Source organism: Pteropus alecto, unplaced genomic scaffold (assembly GCF_000325575.1).
Source record: "Pteropus alecto unplaced genomic scaffold, ASM32557v1 scaffold61, whole genome shotgun sequence".
NCBI lineage: Eukaryota > Metazoa > Chordata > Mammalia > Chiroptera > Pteropodidae > Pteropus > Pteropus alecto.
The window spans coordinates 14,488,872-14,507,657 of record NW_006434835.1 but is presented as its reverse complement, the minus strand read 5'-3'; the positions used below and the strand labels follow the sequence as shown (position 1 = coordinate 14,507,657).

The following is an 18,786-nucleotide window of genomic DNA, read 5'->3' as shown; positions in this document are numbered from 1 at the left end:
ATTATCTGACCCAAAATGTCAACAGTGCTGAGGCTGAAAAACCCTGGTATAGGAGGATCAGGAACTTTTACCATTGCAGCTACCCTTGCTTCTCTCCTGAAGAAAAGGAAATTGATTCCCATTTAAAATGAAATTCTAGTATACTGACTGGCTATTAAACTGGCAGGCGGGGGACAATGTGCACTAAAATGTCAAACTGCTACATGGTTCTTCCTCTCCTATATTCGTCATTCATTTTGCTAGACAGTTAAGTTGATTTGGCCTGACTTTCTAGGGTGGCTGAGCATTCTTCTCTCACACAGTAAATGGGTCAAAACACATGGGGACCAAAGGTGTCGCTAGTACTACCCTGCACGTATCATGCTCTGATCAGAACCTGACAGTCAGCTAACGGTAAAGTCAAACATTAGGTTTAGGGAAATGAGACAAAAGTGTGTGCTTATTCCTAACAGGGCCTCCTAGGATATAGGAATACAGAGATCAGTAACAAATTAGACCCATGGGGAATGCAAATTCATGATCTGTGCTTAGAAAGTTGCCTGAACACATGCAGAAAAATGAAATCTGAATCTATATACAGTACTCACGTTCAATTAAACACTGGGAAGCTGTGGTTAAAGTGTTCAAAAGGAAAATAAATCTAAAGAGATCTTGAATATACTAAATGTGTATTAAGAGGACAAAGGAAACCTCAGGAAAGATGAGGACTAAGTACCATTATTGCAATGTTCTAAATGTTTCAAGAAGACAAGAGTGTTTCAAATTATATTCCAGAAAAAGGGTCAGGTGGATGAGTAAACCCTCCCTGCCTCCAAGATTATGGGAGTCACAAGAACAACTCCTTTCACCCTATGATGGCAGTGGCGTGGGTAAAGAGGTTGAGGCTGGGATACTACAAAGAAGCGGTAAGAAAAAATGCTAGCTTAGTCACTACATTAAAGATCGTCTCATGAATCCAAAGTAGGATTTCTTTTCAAATATCCTGTTATCATCTTTTACCACTAACCCAGAGGGGTATTTTCCCTAATTAGTCTAAATTTCATCACATGTAACTCATATAGATATGCCTAGAAAGGTCTTGCATATACTAAATTTTATAAATCAAATATCACTCTTTACATGTAAGGTTAAAATATATCATTCAATGGAATCCTAGTGAATCACTCTTTTAAAAACTAATCCCATCTTAACATATCTTTTGTATTAAAAATTTTTATGAGACAAGCAAATACATAAGACACTTTAAACACACACACAAATAAAAATGAAATTTGTCCATATTGTTTTCCATATTCTCAGACTCATAATATTGAACAGTTAATAATAACTTGATCATGACATTTGTTGCACTTGCTCAACAAACCAAATTATATGAAATTTGTCAATGGCCATAAAAATAGAAGTCCCAATTGAATGCCAGTTTGTTACAGCAAGATAAAGTGAGTCTCCCCAAACAGATGCTTTCCTTAGTCTTCGTTCAGGCAATCTTTGATCTTGCTGGAAAGAATTTAAAGAATTTCATAGAAAGGATAACAATTTTACCTGGAAAAATTGTAAAGAATTTGTAGAGAGGGTATGAGGAAGAAGCACTGAGGAGTTTGAAGAGGCTGACGAGGGAGCATGTTTTGGGGAGAGAAGGTCAAGAAGAGGTGTAGATGTGGCAACTTAATGAGGAACAGGAAAGTCTGAGCATGAACAAAGATATTTAAGGGCAATTTACGGATGTGACTCTTGCTGGATGATGGAGAATATAAACTACACCCTTCATCCCAACAAAATCTTTAGGAATAGTCTACATTATTCATCACCAAAAATATAATTTTGGTATTAATTTTTTTGGTTTTCTTTTTTTTTGCTTGTTTTCTTATATGCAAGAAGTCATGAAGAGAGCTTCAAGGACAGACAATGGCAGCCTAAGGATCAAGACCAATTTGTCCTCCCTCCCACAATAATTACATTATGAAAAGATACAGGCGGTTAAATTGAATTACTGAATATTCTATTTCTTATTTTTAAAAAAATAACATATTTCTTCAAGTCAACTAACAAGTTAGCAAATTGGTTAATAAAAGGTCATAATGAAACCAAAGTTTATGCGTCTGGATCCCTATGATCCATTAACTGTTCTGAGTTCAGAAGCTATATGCCTAATCTTTGGTAAACTGCCTTGCAAATGAGAGTAGCTGGGTGGTCTGTCAAGAGAAGATGAGAATATGAATAGATGAATGAAAGTCATCAGTACTACTACGGGCAAAATTAAGTATATGTCCTACTGGTTTTTAAATCTAAGGTCATATTAGTTTGTGGGAAAAAGGTCAAAAAACCTTTAACAGTTTGGAAAATTATTCTATTTCAGTCTCATGTAAGTTTTTTCAAGAAAGTTCACCATGTAATTTAAGTCTAAAACAATGCCAAGTGAATATTTTCCAAGAATAAATTAAGGATTACATTCATAAAAAAATTACTACTTAAGATGCAATTATCTCCTTTTAATGATGCTTAAATTAAAGCAATTAAGCGATTTAACAGAGGGAAAGAATCTATGAAAGGTCCTGTTAACTGTTGACCACAGTAGAAGAGTTAAAAAAAAAATGTATTTTGTTTAAGTCGCTCTCATGTTTTAATCTAACAAAAGCAATAACGGTAACATAAGTAGTAAGTAATATGAAATCATCAAATTCTTAATCATAATTGAAAAGACAGTACAAAATGTCTACTCTTTCCTATTTAACCATCTGGAACATGTTACAAGCAAGAAAAATCTGCAAGTATAATTACACTCTGCAACTATTAGCATGACATGCTTCAATAAATACTCCTAATAGAATCTGCTGATATAATTGGCACTAATACTGATGGGTTTTCATTATTTAGCTATTTGTTCTTACTGGCTAAATACTCAAGAAAACTAATAAACTATCCTTTGAATAAAAACAAAAACAAAAAATGCCCAACAAGGGCAAAATGTGACAGGTTGCAGAGGTAGAACAGAAGGGACAAGCAAAGAGCAAAGATTTGCAAATGCCTGAGAGTTCAACTCTTATCTTCTCTACCAAGTTCTTTTCCCTTCTCCCTCTCTTCCCCTATATCTCCTAAATCTGGCATAACTATGTGTGCTCTGGTCAAAAGTGACTTGGTTAGGGTCAGGGAAAATGTTATATTAAACCTTGTTGGCAAGTCTTCAGACCAAACCATAACAAAGAAAAACATTCAAAATTTACTCTATTCTTGATGGTTTTGGAGATTTAATATTTACCTATTTAAATTTGGAAAGGTTAAGAAAGGGAAGAAATTTTTAGGAAGACAGCTCTGGCAGCTGAGCAGTGGAGACAAGAGAGTTGCTATGACAGTCCAGTCCCAATACAGTGGACAGCTGAACTAATGCGGCAACAGTGGGCAAATGAGACAGTGGACTAAATCAATAAGAACGGGGACTTAAAAAGAAAGGCCAAATTGTCTGTATGTGTGAATTACAAAAGCGGTTCATGTTTACTATATAAGTCCAGAAAATGCAGGTAAATTTTTTAAAAACCACCCATAACTGTTCACCTAGAATTAATTAATGCAAAGATTGATATATTTGTTCTACAAATATAGGTACATAAATAATTTTGTTTTATGATTATGGTATTATAGCATATCTATTGTTTGAGAGCATCTTTTTTCACTAAATTTACACATGTAATTTCTCATGTTATTAAATATTCTTCTAAATAGTTTGTATCGTCGATAAAATATTTCTGTGTGTGTGTCCATGTATCACAGTTTTTAAGCAAGGCAGTGGTGAAGGGCTTGAGATTGGTTCAAATTTTTTGCTATTAAAAACAATACTATGATGAGGCATCTTTCTGGCTAAAACTTTGTTGACATTTGGGATTATAGTCTCTGAATAAGCTCCCACAAACACCAAGTTTCCTGGCATGGGAGACTGGCTAGATATTAATGCCATTTAGCCAAAACCGAGTTTACAGGCGATAACAGATGTCTGAAGGAGAAGCTAATGAATTCAGTTATTTACTCATTAATTATGAATATGACATCCAAGTAGATAAGTCCAGCTGACTTCCAAAGAAGTGGGATATAAAGATTTTTGGAATCACTAAGATATTGTTGGTAGTAAAATGGATGAGATTACCAAGAAATGAATGTGAAGAGAAGAGAACAGATTACTACAGAAACATCCCAATATTTAAGGAAGGGGACAGTTAAAGCTGGAAGATCAAGTTAAAAAAAAATAGAAAGAAAGAGGAAATGAATAAAGAGGAGGAAACCAGCAAAAATCAAGGGTAGAGAGATCATAATGTTCACTTTTGAAAATTATTTTGAACCTAACCAAACAATCACAATCCCTTTAAAACAAAACAAACTCTTAGAAAAGTGCCCAAAGTTAGTCAAGAGTCCTTGCTAAAATAAAGCCCAATAAGGCACAAATACTTCCCCCTAAAGACACCAGGAATTCAACATACCCAACACCACCACAATCATTGAACCTACATGCTTTTATGCTCAATGTGTCTCCCACCCTCCCCCAACTTCATGGCATAAAGACCCATAAAGATTCTACATAATTTTGCCAGATAGCATAACAAATCCTTTTTATGGGGAAGAGGGCCTAAAACTGTTTTTCTCCCTTCAAGGTTTTGGCTAGTCCTAGTATAAGATTTATTATCACTGTAAACATGTTCACAATTTCAATTTCATTTTACAAAATTTCCTTAGTATCTATCTTTTCCAGCATTTATTTTTACAAACTTGAATTCATGTTCTCCTTCCTCTTTCGACACCCCCCTCCCCGCCCCAGTGACCCCTCAAGGATTAAGAGCTTTAGTCCCCCAAATACCCATAGCAATCACTCCACTCCCGGAGCTCTAGGCAGTGACTTCACAGTACTCCCAGTGGGCCTCATGTAGATATACAAGTTGAGCTGCAGGAGAGCAAAGTATACTCTTACATCAAGTCACATTCACCTAGCTACCAGACCCTAGAGTGCTTGCTTTAGGGGTATTTTAAAAGACCTTTTTCATTCATTATCCCTATAATCCCCTGATATCATTTCGTCCATTGCAATTGCCTATTTCAACATCCTGTTCATTCTTCTAGACACATTCTTCCTCTCCCAAGGAATTCTTTATTCGTTCTCTTTTTCTTATCACCGTTTTGCCAAAGGAGCGGTCTTTCTCTTGCATTTTCAGTATGTTATTTTATTGGGAAAGTGCACTAGAAAAATATGAAATATCAACTCCTATACATACAATTTTGCTGATCAATATCAAATCCATAACAGAGCATGAACTGTACCAAATTAAAACTATAAACTGTAAATGAGCCACTCAAACAATTTTCCATCATATGTGAATAAGGATGATGAAAGAAATGGAAATGCGCAAACAGATATTCACCCCAACTCACAAATCATTATCATCCTCTGAAGATCACTGTTCCTTTGTTCTCCTCACTCTCTCTTCCCAGAAGTATAACCTAACGTAACAACAGTACTGAATAACAAGCATGTAGGCTGTGTATATAAGACCTCAGAAAGTGTAGTTTGATAGAAAGTTCAATATTACATACGAATAGTGCTAGTTTTATTTTACTTTTAAAAACCATCTACTTTAGTAAAGCCTAAATGTGTCAACATTGATCTGATAAAAGCATACTTTCCTAGTATCCCTGAAATTTTCATTAATGAATGGGCTTATATGGATCCCTGTAACCTAAAGATGGGAGGGACGAAGGAGAAAGGCTCAAGCCTCCTAAAGTGAGATAGATTAGAGACCATCAGACAAAGTCAGGGCCCAAGGAGGACAATAACCCAGAAAAAAGATAAATTCAAACATTAAAAAGACCTCTAACACAGACATCAAGGAAAATTTACATCTCAGCTTTAGGTTTTAAAACACATCAGGAGAATCTGAGCCTGAATCATCTATACTATGTGGATGTTCCTAAAAATTAAGAAAATTTTAAGTCAAACTCCAGGTTCACAGACCGGCCCCCTCCCCTTCCTCGCCCTGACAACTCCAAGCAAACAGCAGATGGAAATAAAAATTCTCTCTAGAGGAATGTACCCTGAACCCAAATGGAAAAGAGTTCCCATAATTACACAGGGTTTAAAAAAACAATGAATTCGCAATTCAAAAAGAAAATCGCAAAACACACAAGTAAACAAGGCACTATATTGCAAAAAGTCAGCAATGTTTTGAATAATCAAAAATTCTTCAAAAAAAGTTGTTTTATTTAAGACTAAAATGAAGACATGGGACGACTTAATAAACCTATAGCTATCAAGGAAACTAAATCGATAGTTTAAAATCTCTAAAACCATGAGTCAATTTTGTTTAAAAGTACATAATTTGGGGACTGAGTGAACAAACTACTTAGAATTAATTCTATACACAGACTTTGTTTTGTGTTCTTGGTATAAGATTGCTTGGTCTTAAAGATGTACTGTATGGTATAGAAAATAAGAAAATATAGATAAGCAAATAAAAGAAAATTCGATCATCATAATTTTTTTTTAAATTCTCACAAAACAAACAGTTGAGTTTTACCTAAAAATTTTCCAGAGAGAGGAAATATTCCCTCAACTTATTCTATGAGGCCAGTATAACCAAAATCAAACAGTACCAGGAAAAGAAATGTCAATCTCACTCTTGAAGATTGGTGCGAAATTCTAAATAAAATACAGGTATCCCTCACAATCCAAATCTTAACATAGGAAATGAATTAATACAGCTAATTTTATTAAAGATAAGGCTAAAATCCTTTGTTATTGAACTCACCTTATTTACTTTCTAAGATGTACCAAATAGAGAAAAAAAAGCAGTATCCCTCACTGTCCACATTCTAACTACTCCCACCCTCCAAAACTCAGGAACTAAGTACTGTGGTTCCCAAATATATTCCAAGTTGTCCTGGGGTGCCACGGTGGGCTCACAGTGGGGAAAAAGGTGAAAAAAAAAATGGTATGGAAGAAACAAAACTTGGCCAGAAGATGGGAAAAGAGAAACTGGATGATCACGTATGGCAGATTTTTGTGAGCCAAACCTGAAAGTGGGATACATTATTTCTGCTTATATTCTACTGACTTGAACTTATTTAAATGGGTATTCTTAATGCAAGGGAGGTAAAAAATACAACCTAATTCTGTGCCCAGGAAGAAGAGGAAATTTTTAGTATACATTTAGCCATTCTGTGCCACAAATCAGATTGGAAAATAATTTAGCCTTATCTGAAATTGAACATGTGACATACCCTATGACCCAGCAATTCCACTTCTAGGTAGAGATGCTTTTGCATATGTATACCATAAGACACATATAAGAATATTTATTGCAGTATTGTTCATAATAGAAAAAAAAACAAAAACAACTGTGTCTATCAACAATGAACAAGTCATTGTATATTCATAACTAGCCATGAAAACCCATGTCCTACAGAGCAATGTAAATGAAATTTAGAAACTTAAAAGCAGACCTTAAGAACACATACCAATATATTTTTTATAAAGTTCAAAAATAATTAAATCAATTGACTATATTATTTAGGTATAGATATATATGCAATAAAACTTTTTTTAATTAAAAGAGTAACCCACAAAATTCAGTACAGTGGGGAGAGACAAGAAGAGGGATAAGTTGAGAAAGGCTTACAGAGGGAGCTTATCGGTAAAATTCTTTCTTAGGTTGAGTATACATACTATTGCTTGATTCATATTAACATACTAAACATTTTACACCTACTTTTTTAGTGGAGGGCAATATGTTTTCATTATATGGATTAAGGAGATTACAGATCAGTATTTTATAGAGAATAAAGCAAATATTTCAAGTAGCACTACTTATTTTCTTATTAACCAAAATACATTGTCTTGATTACTTAGAGAACTATTATTCAAGAAACTACTATTACAAAAACATAGGAAAGAATTGAGTTTATTTAAAAATTTAACCAGTTAACCATCCAACTACTTGTTCCTATTCTTTCACAATCATATGACCATTCAGTAAATTAAAATTAATGTAACAACTGACAGCTACACTGAAGTCTCAGTGCTCTCCTTGAATTTTAATTATAATGGGTGTTTTCTTAAACTACGTATGTAGTAACAAGGAATAATTAAGGGGAAGACATTATAATTCTAACCAAGATTAAAGTACATGCAAAGGAAGAACTACTTGTATTCTGACCTCTTGGGTAAAGGTGGGAGTAAGGAGGGTTTGTTTTCCAAAGAATGATCTAGAGGAATATCAATTAATGACACTGTCAGGGAAAGAAGTGAAATTAAGATGTTTTATTAACTCTTTTTCTCTGAGCATTGTTAAAAATGTCACTTTACTAATTAATCGTAAACAAACAATATTATTATTTTTAAAAACACTGAAACTACAGAATTATGGAATTAAGTTTTCTAGGTAAATCACATAAATATTTTAAATATTATATCCTCTAGTAACTTTGTAACTGACAAACCTTAACAATATCAGATATCATTTTTGTATTATAAGATGATAACATGTACTAAAACCTTGAAAACAGATTATTTGGATAGAAAATCAGTTTGACTTGGTGAAAACTGAGGTTGAGAACATAAAACACAATTTTCTTTCAGTAATTCAAGTTCTATGTATACCATAAAAACTGCTAAAAATGCAATCCAAAGAAATTTATCATGGGAATAATAATAGTAAGAAGCAATACAGTTTGGAGAACAGAAAATTAGAATGGGGCTTGAGAAGCAGGTACTGAAAGAAATACTATCATTGAAAGAAACTCTTGTCTAGAAAGAAACCAAGAGGAGGTAGGCTAAAACACAACGACAATAAGAGGAATATGTGGCTCTGGACCAAGGAACACACCAGTTAATGCCACTGTTAGGACTCTGGACAAAACCAAGTAATGAAAACACAGGCATACACAGTGTAATGACAAGATAAAGAACAATGAATAGGAAACAACAGATAATCTCAATGCTACCCTCAAGAAGTACCAATACTTTTATGGACTGATATATCAGGAGTCCCCAAACCCTGGGCCACAGACGGGTACAGGTCCACGGCCTATTAGGAACTGGGCCACGCAGCACGAGTGAGCAGTGGGCAAGTGAGCGAAGTTTCATCTGTATTTGCAGCCGCTCCCCAGCGCTAGCACCACCGCCTCAGCTCCACCTCAGATCACCACATATTAGATTTTCATAGGAGCACCGGTCCCTGGTGACAAAAAAGGTTGGGGACCACTGTGATAGACTACAGAGAATGGGGCGGGAGATAAGGGAAGGAAAATTAAACAAACTGAAGCTACAACTTCAGGTCACCAGACTTACAATTTAAAAAGCAGGACTAAGGCATATAAAAAGGATTAATCATACAGAATAAGCAAGTAAAAGGGCTGTGTATAAGTTATAAGACAATCCAAAATAATAAAGTTTTATTTTAAAACATGTAGTACATTTTAGCCATAGCTAAGCCTCCAACTTACATAGTAGGGCCACTTGCCCCACTGGCCCTACTATGTAAAACATTTCAAATCCTATCTATAAGACCTTAAATCTGATATCCTCCATAAATCTTTCCAAAAAAACCATCTTAAATACTCCCACTTTGAACATCTACAGTTTTCATTGTCTTTGTCACAGCAGATACTAACAATACATTTGATGATCAGAGATGATCTATCAGTAATTTGATGTCTGATATCTTCAAATATTAAATTTTACACTGTAAAGTTTATAATAAAAGCTCATTTCCTGAAGTAAAATAAAATTCCTTAATAAGAAGGTACTATATTTTATGCTTCAGAGTAGAATACTGGAATATTAGAATACGGTGATATAACTTTTACCCTACGGAATATATATTGATTCATATGAGTATATCATTTATCATATTCTACCTGCCCACATTCTATATTTCTATATCACTGTCAAAATTGACATCATTCTTATAGCATGAGACTGACAATTTAGGCAAAATTAGTATATCCTCTCTCTCATTTGTCTCCAACATTAAATCACAAAGTTCTGTCAATTCCCTCTAAATTCTAAGAGATTTGGATTCTCTTTCTCTTTATAAATCTTTGCCCAGATAGGTTCTCATCTCCTGGGCTTGGGCTTAGAAACCACTCTAGTCCATTATACGTGGACTAGATCCAAAATATCTTTGAAACATTTTTATTTAATCACTTTCCTTCTAATTAACTCTCAGAAGTGTTTTTTAATTGCTTAGCTAAACAAATATAAAATACGTATTTAAAGCCCTCCTTCAGTTTCCCCCCTGCCTTCCCTTCCCCAAGTCGCTCATAAGGCCTTTGGTAGTCTACTTATGAGGACTGTCCCCCAACTCCATGTATATGTACAGCATGTACACTTTCCTCAGAATATGATCAAAACCCATATTCTTTAAGAATATTTTCCTAAGTTCACCCCATTCTGATCACTGGTACCTGAAAATTTCCTGATTTATATAATGTAAGAATTGTTCATATGCTTTAGGTTTTTTCTCCCAAGCTGCACTTAAATATAAGATTCTAATATAGGAATACATTTTTGGCCATAGCCATGAATGTTTCTTTCTTATTTTAATTTGTTAATATTTCTTATACTAATTTGTTTTTTCATAGCTGATTTCATTTATGAAAATGCTGAAAAATGTTTATTTTCCCTGCTGAAACTATCACCTATTTGATATTTGTGATGGTGAATTTTATGTCAACTTGGTTAAGCCACAGTATCCAGATACATAATCAAACACCAGTCTAGATTTTGCTGTGAAAGTATTTTTTAAATGAGATTGACATTTAAATCAGCAGACTCTGAGTAAAGCAGATGATCCTCCATAAAGTGGGTAGGCCTCATCAAATCCACTGAAGGCCTTAAGACAAAAAAGGCTGAGGTCCCCCAAGGAAGAGGTAATTTGGCCTACAGACTGCCTTCAGACTTGAGCTACACCAATTCTTTTCCGTAGGTCTCCAGCCTGCTGATCTGCTCTGCAGATTTCAGACTTGCCAGCCCCAACAACTGTGTGCACGAATTCTCTGCAATCAATCAATCTTTCTCTCACACAAACACACATGCACACATATCTTTATCTCTTATTAGTTCTGTTTCTCCAGAAAACCCTGAATAATACAGTGTCACAGAGTTTAAAATCTTGTTTCGTGACTATAGGAGACCTTAAAATAAGGTCCTTTATGTCCCTTAATCCATTCATTCATTTAAAAAATATATCCCTAAGATTCAAAGCTGATCTAGACCCCTGTCCTCAAAATCTTGGGGTGGGGGGAGGTTCAGTTAAGAAACAATTAAAATAATGTGATAAATATCATAAGGTTACCAGCTTAGGATACTATTCATGTGGGCACAGCTTAGGGTACCAGCTAAGGTTACCAGCTTAGGATACGCATAAGACCATAGGCGAGGGACACATTTGCTGAGGTTCCTGCACCAATGGAATCTTACTGCTTATAACTAAAATACTGTTGATCATATATTCACCCTTGGAAACCAATTATATACCTTAAACATAAAGTAAAAACATTTAACAAGCACAGAAGTGAAAACAAACAATAACATAAATACTCTATTGTTAATATTCTTTTGGAATGTTTTCTTTGTATGAGCTGAAATGGTGAAGGAATCTTTAAATAGGAATATTGAAGAATCTTGTTCCAGTTTAAAAAGCCAAACTGATTAACTGCGATTGGAAAGACACACAAAATCTCATAGTTCATAAATCTCAAGCATACCAGGTAAAATGAATATTGTAAAACAGAATTAGTCTTTAGTTCTTTGAAATGTAACAGCATATTACATAATAAAATCTTTACTTTTAAAGCATCTTAAGTATGTATGAAGAGTGATTAAAATTTAAGTTCATTTAAGAATACTTTCAGTTAATTACCAAATAATATAAAAATTCAGGATCTAAGTTTACAATGTGAAATACGACCACTAAATTTAAACATTAAAGAAATCATTAATGTAAGATTAATAGTTAAATCTTGATCAGATTGTAAAAACATAAATAAAACAAAAATCTTTTTTTTTTTTACTTTGGCCCTATATTTAAATAAGGAGAGTTCCTTAATTCCCAGTAGTCTGAGAATTTATAATATTTCACAGCTTTGTCAGACTAGTGTACTAAGGACTATTATATAAAAATTGCTGTCAATATTACTGTATGACATTCTTCTTTGGGTTAGCGATCAGAAAGAAAACATTTTCCAACATTAATTAAACTGGTGATATTAAATGAACACAATCTCATAATTTTCCACAAGTATTCTTTAACAACTAGTAAAACCTACTACATCCTCTTAGTAAGCACACAATAAATATTTGTTAAATGAATGAATGAAGTTGTCAGAGGCTTGAGATTCCTGTTGTTTGAAGTCTCATGACCTTGCTCCTAAACTCCACTTCAACATGGACACTACACCAAAGATGTAATTTTTTATGAAGTCTAAGAGATTTTCCTTTGGTAGTATAAGGGTCTCCATATATATATACTCTCTCTAAAAAGCTACATAACTAGCATCACACTAATATTTCATTTAATAATTGGAGCAAATTATTAGAGCTCTCTATTACGACCACAGAAGCTTTATATTCAAATACGGCTGCCAAGTTGAAAGCTCAACCACCTCTGTGTGGAGGCTGGAAGGCTTGAAAGACTCTAGGAAATCAATCAGGATACCACAGGGACCCTGCTGGGTACCCTGCTAATTTAACAAGGATTAAATTACAATGTCGTTGGGAAAGTGTCTTAACTTCTGGGAGCTTCAATTTCTTTACCTATAAAAAATGGAGGGTGGTCACTCCAAGTTTCTATGACTTAGAGATTATAGCAAATTTAACTTCAATATTCCTTTGGAAGGAACGATGCTTCAGAAGCCCTACAGAAATGGTTTTTAACCTTGTCTGGGTGATGGACAGCTTTGAGACTCCAATAAAAGCTACGGATACTTCATCACCAAAGAATTTCCACATGGATCATACTTTGTATATAATATCAGGAGAGATTAATTACCTTCTGAAGTCATCCACAGAACTCATGTTAGAAACTTCTGTTCTATAAATTTAAACATAATTCAATAAACTGGAGACATTAAGTTTGAAAACGAAGCATCACTCTGTACCTAAATCTTTTGATTCTTTAAACAAATTTAAGTGTCAAACAACAGTAAAGAGGAATCAATTATTTTTATGACTATCAAAGAGAAACATGGTTTTATAAAACTAAAAATTACTAGCTTAGATAATTAAACCATGCCAGTAAATCAGTGTTTTAGATAAGTAATACCCAAATTATTAATGGTTACATGTCAATCTCTATTCTGATGAACCAACTGTAGTGAAAATATTTAGTTAGAATTCCAAATTTAAACAAACGTGTTCCATCTGATTTTCTTTATGTGGACAAATATTTGGAGACAGGCCTTCGATAAGAATATAAAACTATATATGAAATACTGAATTACTAAAATGACTTAAAGTTCTGATTATAAATAATTATCATGTATTTATAAGTTGAACACAGTCTCATCACATCCTAAATTATAACTAAGATTGGGTAAGTCTATTGAACTACAACATGAATTTGCTTATACTACTAAGAAAAAACTTTAAAACATTTAAAACTTAAAAATATTGTTATAATTTTAAAACACTTTTCTAATGTAAAAGGAAAGAAAGAGGGGGTTGTCTTACCACAGTGGAAAAGAAGGAATAATTACACAGTTCTGTAGAGATTAATTAAATACAGATAAATAATACTGGTGTTAAGGTTTTATAAATCATCTTCAGAAAAAGCCAAAGGGATGCTATGCTAATACCTGCTGTTATAGTATATTTTCCAATGTAGATCTTTTGTGCAAGCTTCTCTTAGGATTTCTCTTGTTTAAAATGGGTTCCCAGGGAAGCAGCAAGAAGAAATTCTATGTCTATTTTCTGATGCAATAAAGGGAGAGGCCTTTCTAATACTGAATTTAAGGAAAATAATGATTCTGCCCTGATTGTGATGGCACTATCCCTTTCAGGAATATGAAAATAAAATGGCTATAAAATCTGGTATATTTATTTTGTCTTTTTAGTTAAGCAACATCTAATTTTCTTAAGGAAGTATTTTTTCTTAAGTTATGAAATCATAAATTAAGCCTTTTTAATATAAATTACAAATTACAGTTCATTCAATTCACAAAAGAGAAACATTTAAATACATTTATGTAACCTACTTATAGCAACATGGATTCTGGATTCTTCAATGTTCCCCTTACGGATTACTTAGGGACTGTGAATACACCATTGTGTTTACCGAATAACTACACATTTACCAGTAGTTGACGGAAATATCTGGATCTTAGTCTATGGTGATCCTTACGAGCCTAATTTATCGTCTAGATTCTTATTTGTATTTATCAAAGAATGGTGCACTTACTCAAAATTGCAAAGATATCAGTAGCAGAGTTAAAGTTGAATCTAAATTTAATGCTTCTCTCCTCTTTAGCTGTTTCTTTATTTTCTAAGAAGTCCTACTACTTAAAGCTAAAGATTAATTGGGTGAGAACTTACAAGGTAGACTTTATATATGAATACCTTTACACATGACAGCAGGAAATCAGTCAAAAAAAAAACAACAGGGTTTTACCTCCAGGATTTGCCACTAACCTGCTTTTCTATAACATCAGGCATATGACAACTTCTTAAGGACTCATTTTTTGCCATCAGTAAAGATATTGGAGCAGATGATCTCCAAGCTCACGTCTAATTAAAATACGTAAGTCTACGTTTATGTGAGTATAGGAATGAATAACAGATTTAGAGCAAGACCATGTAAGACTAGGGACACAAATATGCATGTAGAATAGAAAATGGCAAAGAAATGTGCAAAAAATATATAATACTTACATTTGAGGTTCCTTTTCACCATTTAGGTTCAGACCTATGATTAAAAAGGGTTCAGAAAGCCCCACTTTTGTCGAAATCCCCAATACCCTCCTTTCATGCTGCCACTATTCTAATGTCCACAAAGAATATAATCTAAGAGTTTGCTTGCTTTCCTCCCAATGTTACCATTCCCTTATCTGTCCAAGATGAACTGATCCAGTTCATTAAGATCAGGGATTGGCAAACTTTTCTCTAAAGATCCACATAGTAAATATTTAAGGTTTTACAGACTATAAGGTTTATGTAGCACTATTCAACTCTGCCTTTGGAGTTCAAAAGCAGCCATAAAGTATACATAAACTAATGAGCATGGTGGCTCTAATAAAACTTTATTTATAAAAAGGCTGCAGGCAAGGTTTGGACCATTGGTTATAGTTTGCTAACCCCTGGTCTAGATCACACCAAGAAACAAGATGGTATAAATGAGGTGTAAGCTAAAGTGGTATAGTTTCAGAGAAGAAAATCATTACAAAGAAAGCAATTATGTCATTTTAAATTTCTCAGAGTCCTTTCAGCCTAATATAAGAGAGAACAGGATACAACAGAAAGAATCAATGCAGGCAGTCAATACATACTAGTTGTTTAATAAATATGGCTTTGCTTTCCCCTCTCAACAGTGGCAACCCTTAAGACATTATTTGCCTCCAAGCCATACTTCTAGAAATTACTTACGCTGGCCCTTTGACAAGAGCTGGTCCCTGTTTCTTCTTGATCCTGGCAAACATGTTCCTGGTAGCACTACGCTAAGGTTTTAGTGCTCCTGCATTCCATTTCCCCCCCATTAATCCAAAGGTGCAGCTTTACAACCTTATCCATCTAAACCTCAAGTGTCAGTATTACTATCATTCACTATTGGCTCAGGGAAGGTGGTAAGGAAATAGAGAAGAAAGAAGAGGACAGAGAGAGGGCAGAGTCAGGTGGAGGACAGGTAAGTGGTAGCATTACCTCCCTTTCCTGACTCTAAAAAGGAGCCAAGTGCTAACTTACTGTTAATTTAAATGAAAATGTTGTCTATTCCAGTGGGAACAAAGAGCACTTCACTTCATGCAAAGTGCTCCCTGATGAAAGAACTCAATTCTAACAGGAGAAAAAAAACCACAGTAAGCTTTATTCTTCTGCTTTTATCTAGATCGCTCTGCCTCCAGCTGTGAAACTGACTGATGTTTTTAAAGCTCCAAGGAACCTTCACTAGTAACCATAGTTACTGCTCAAAACGGTACAAAAAAAGTAGGCGGGGATAGCAATTTGAGGAGAAAACAGTTTTCTTGATTTTCATCAAATGAAGCTATAGTAACAACAGGCTGGGCAAGGGCCTTGGGATTATTACTTCTCTCCAGAATCACTGAGGTGCTTGATTTTTCAGCCCCACAGGTCTAGTACCTCAATGGCTCATTTTACCTTATCCAAGAGTGGTTCCCAAAAGCTACTTTAGTCATTAACAACAAACAATATGTTATAAACTCAACTAATATTCTTTCCAGGAAGTCAGTGAATTTGCTTTCAAGCAGAGCAGCTTACTTTGAAAAAAAAAAAATAAGAGCACGAGGTTGCTTAGAAGTATATGAATCTGAGCCTAAGAAGATACCTATGTTTTAATATAAAGCTGCCAAAGTAATTCTTCTCAACCGTTGTCAATCAAAAATTTTCATCAAATGTTTCTCTTTTCAAACCCCTTAGCAATCTTCTCAGTCATTTAATTCATTCATATACAGGGCCTATCATTTTCAGGAATTGTATAAGATGCTGGGTAGATCGCAATGAAGAAAACACCCAAAACTCATGTCTTTATGGAGCTTACAATCTAATGGTAACGAGAGACATTAAATGCACAATTGCAATTGTGTTAATGTGCTATGAGGGGAAAGAACTAAAGGGTATTTACTGGGATATCAAGAAAAGCTTCTTTGATATATAAAGAGACCTAATGCTGACAGCTATTGATGCTGGGTAATGGATATTTTACTTTGGTTTATGTTTAGAAATTCTCAAAATCAAAGTTAAAAAATGAAAGAAATAAGAAGAAACCTGAAAGATAGGTGTTAAACAGGTACAGAGTGCCAGGGAAGAGTGTTCTCCAGGCCAAAGCAAGAGCAGATAGCCCAATCCGGAGACCCTGGGAGCTTGGTACACTGCAGGGATTAAAGACTTACCAAAAGCTAAAGATACTTCACATCCACAGCTACAGAAGAAAAATATTCCAAATAGTAATTGTGGAAGCTACCTTTACTGAGCCTTCATTAAGTACCAGGCAGTGTGCTGGAGTTAATATGTTTTGTCTCAGAACAATCTATAAGAAAGGTGCAATTGTTCCTAGTTTGCAGATGAGGAAACTGATGCATAGGAGACCAGGTAACTTTCCTATTATCTATCTGATTCCAGAACTTGTGCTTTTTATTAACCACAATCATACACCCTGCTACTATATATCCAAATGTCACTATTAAGTTTTACTCAAGAGTTCTAAATTCTTATTCCATCTCTACAATTAACTGACTGTGCTTAAATCCTCATACTCTTCTAGGTGTTAGAAATGCCGTAGAAAGCAAAACAGTTAAAAATCCCTGCCTTTGTGGCACTTATAAATTAGTAGGAAGAGACAGACAATAAATAAAACAAATAAGTAAATAATATATGATGTTAAAATATGGTAAGTACTATAGATAAAAATAAATCAGGGAAGGAGTATAGGAATTGTTGATTCCCCCACATCCATTATTGTGAGCAGGAATTTGTTAGGCACTAAGGAAAATAAAAACAAGCAATACCTGAGTCCCTGCCCTTAAGCTGATCCTACTTTAATAAACAAGAATATGAGGAATTCTAGAAAACGCAAATAAACAAAGTACTATAGGAACACAAGAAAGAACTACAAGGTAGATGGAACTGAGATGCAAGCTGGATTTTGCTCTCTTACACACATACACACAAAATGGAAGATTCATGTGAAAAGAATATGAGACCTATATTTTAAAACCACATTGCAAAATTTTACAAAACCTTATTGAAAAATATTTAAAGAAAATATGAAAAACATAGAGACATAGACTATTTTCCTGCTTGGGAACACTATTATCAAGATACAAACTGATCCCAAAATTACAGGTTGAATACAAATCAAATAAAATCTAAAATATGTTTTAGAAACATAATCGTATAAGAATCTATACCACACAAAAGGACAAATGTGTAAGAAAACCAAGGAAACTGAAAAAGAAGAGGAATGAGGGTATACATACCCTAATGATTATGAAAACGATATGCTTTTCCCATTTGCATATCCTTCTACTGACTTCCCTACTATTCTATGAGTAGCATCCATTCCCTTGAAGAATTTCAGGAATTAAAACAGAAAAATAAATATTAATTTTTTATTCATCTACTAGAAATATTAATATTTACCTTCTAAAATAAAGAAAAGATTTTGCAGTAAGAAAAAAGTCTTGAAAGACTGATTTTCCTAGAGAAGGAATTTTTCTTAAACTCTAATTTCTGACCTAGTCTAAAAGACTCAGATTATAGTTTCTTCCACATCATAGAGTATATATGCAGCTAGAACATAAGGCCTGCTATCTAGGACAGAAGGAGGATAAAACCTAGAGAAAGTGCAAATTAAAGCCTCAAATTCCTGATTCTAGCCAAAGGAGTGTGGGACAAAGAAGTGAGACAGAGACAGGAGAAGAAAGTGTTAAGACCAGTACAATCATTACCCTATCCAGACATAGGCTGCAAAAGAAAAGGAATGTTTGATGGAGTGAGGAAATCTGGGAGTTGGAGTGACTTCTGTTCTACTTCTTGTTGAAGTCTACTTCCTGGAAGGCAAAGTGATTGCCTTCCAGGAATGACAC

The 18,786-nt window shown here is 34.2% G+C and overlaps 1 protein-coding gene across 5 annotated transcripts in view; it reads right to left on the bottom strand.

Moving 5' to 3' along the window:
* Positions 1–18,786, bottom strand: part of NCOA1 (nuclear receptor coactivator 1) — a 148,590-nt gene that overhangs the window by 103,954 nt on the left and 25,850 nt on the right. The gene's annotated exons all lie outside the window — the stretch shown is intronic.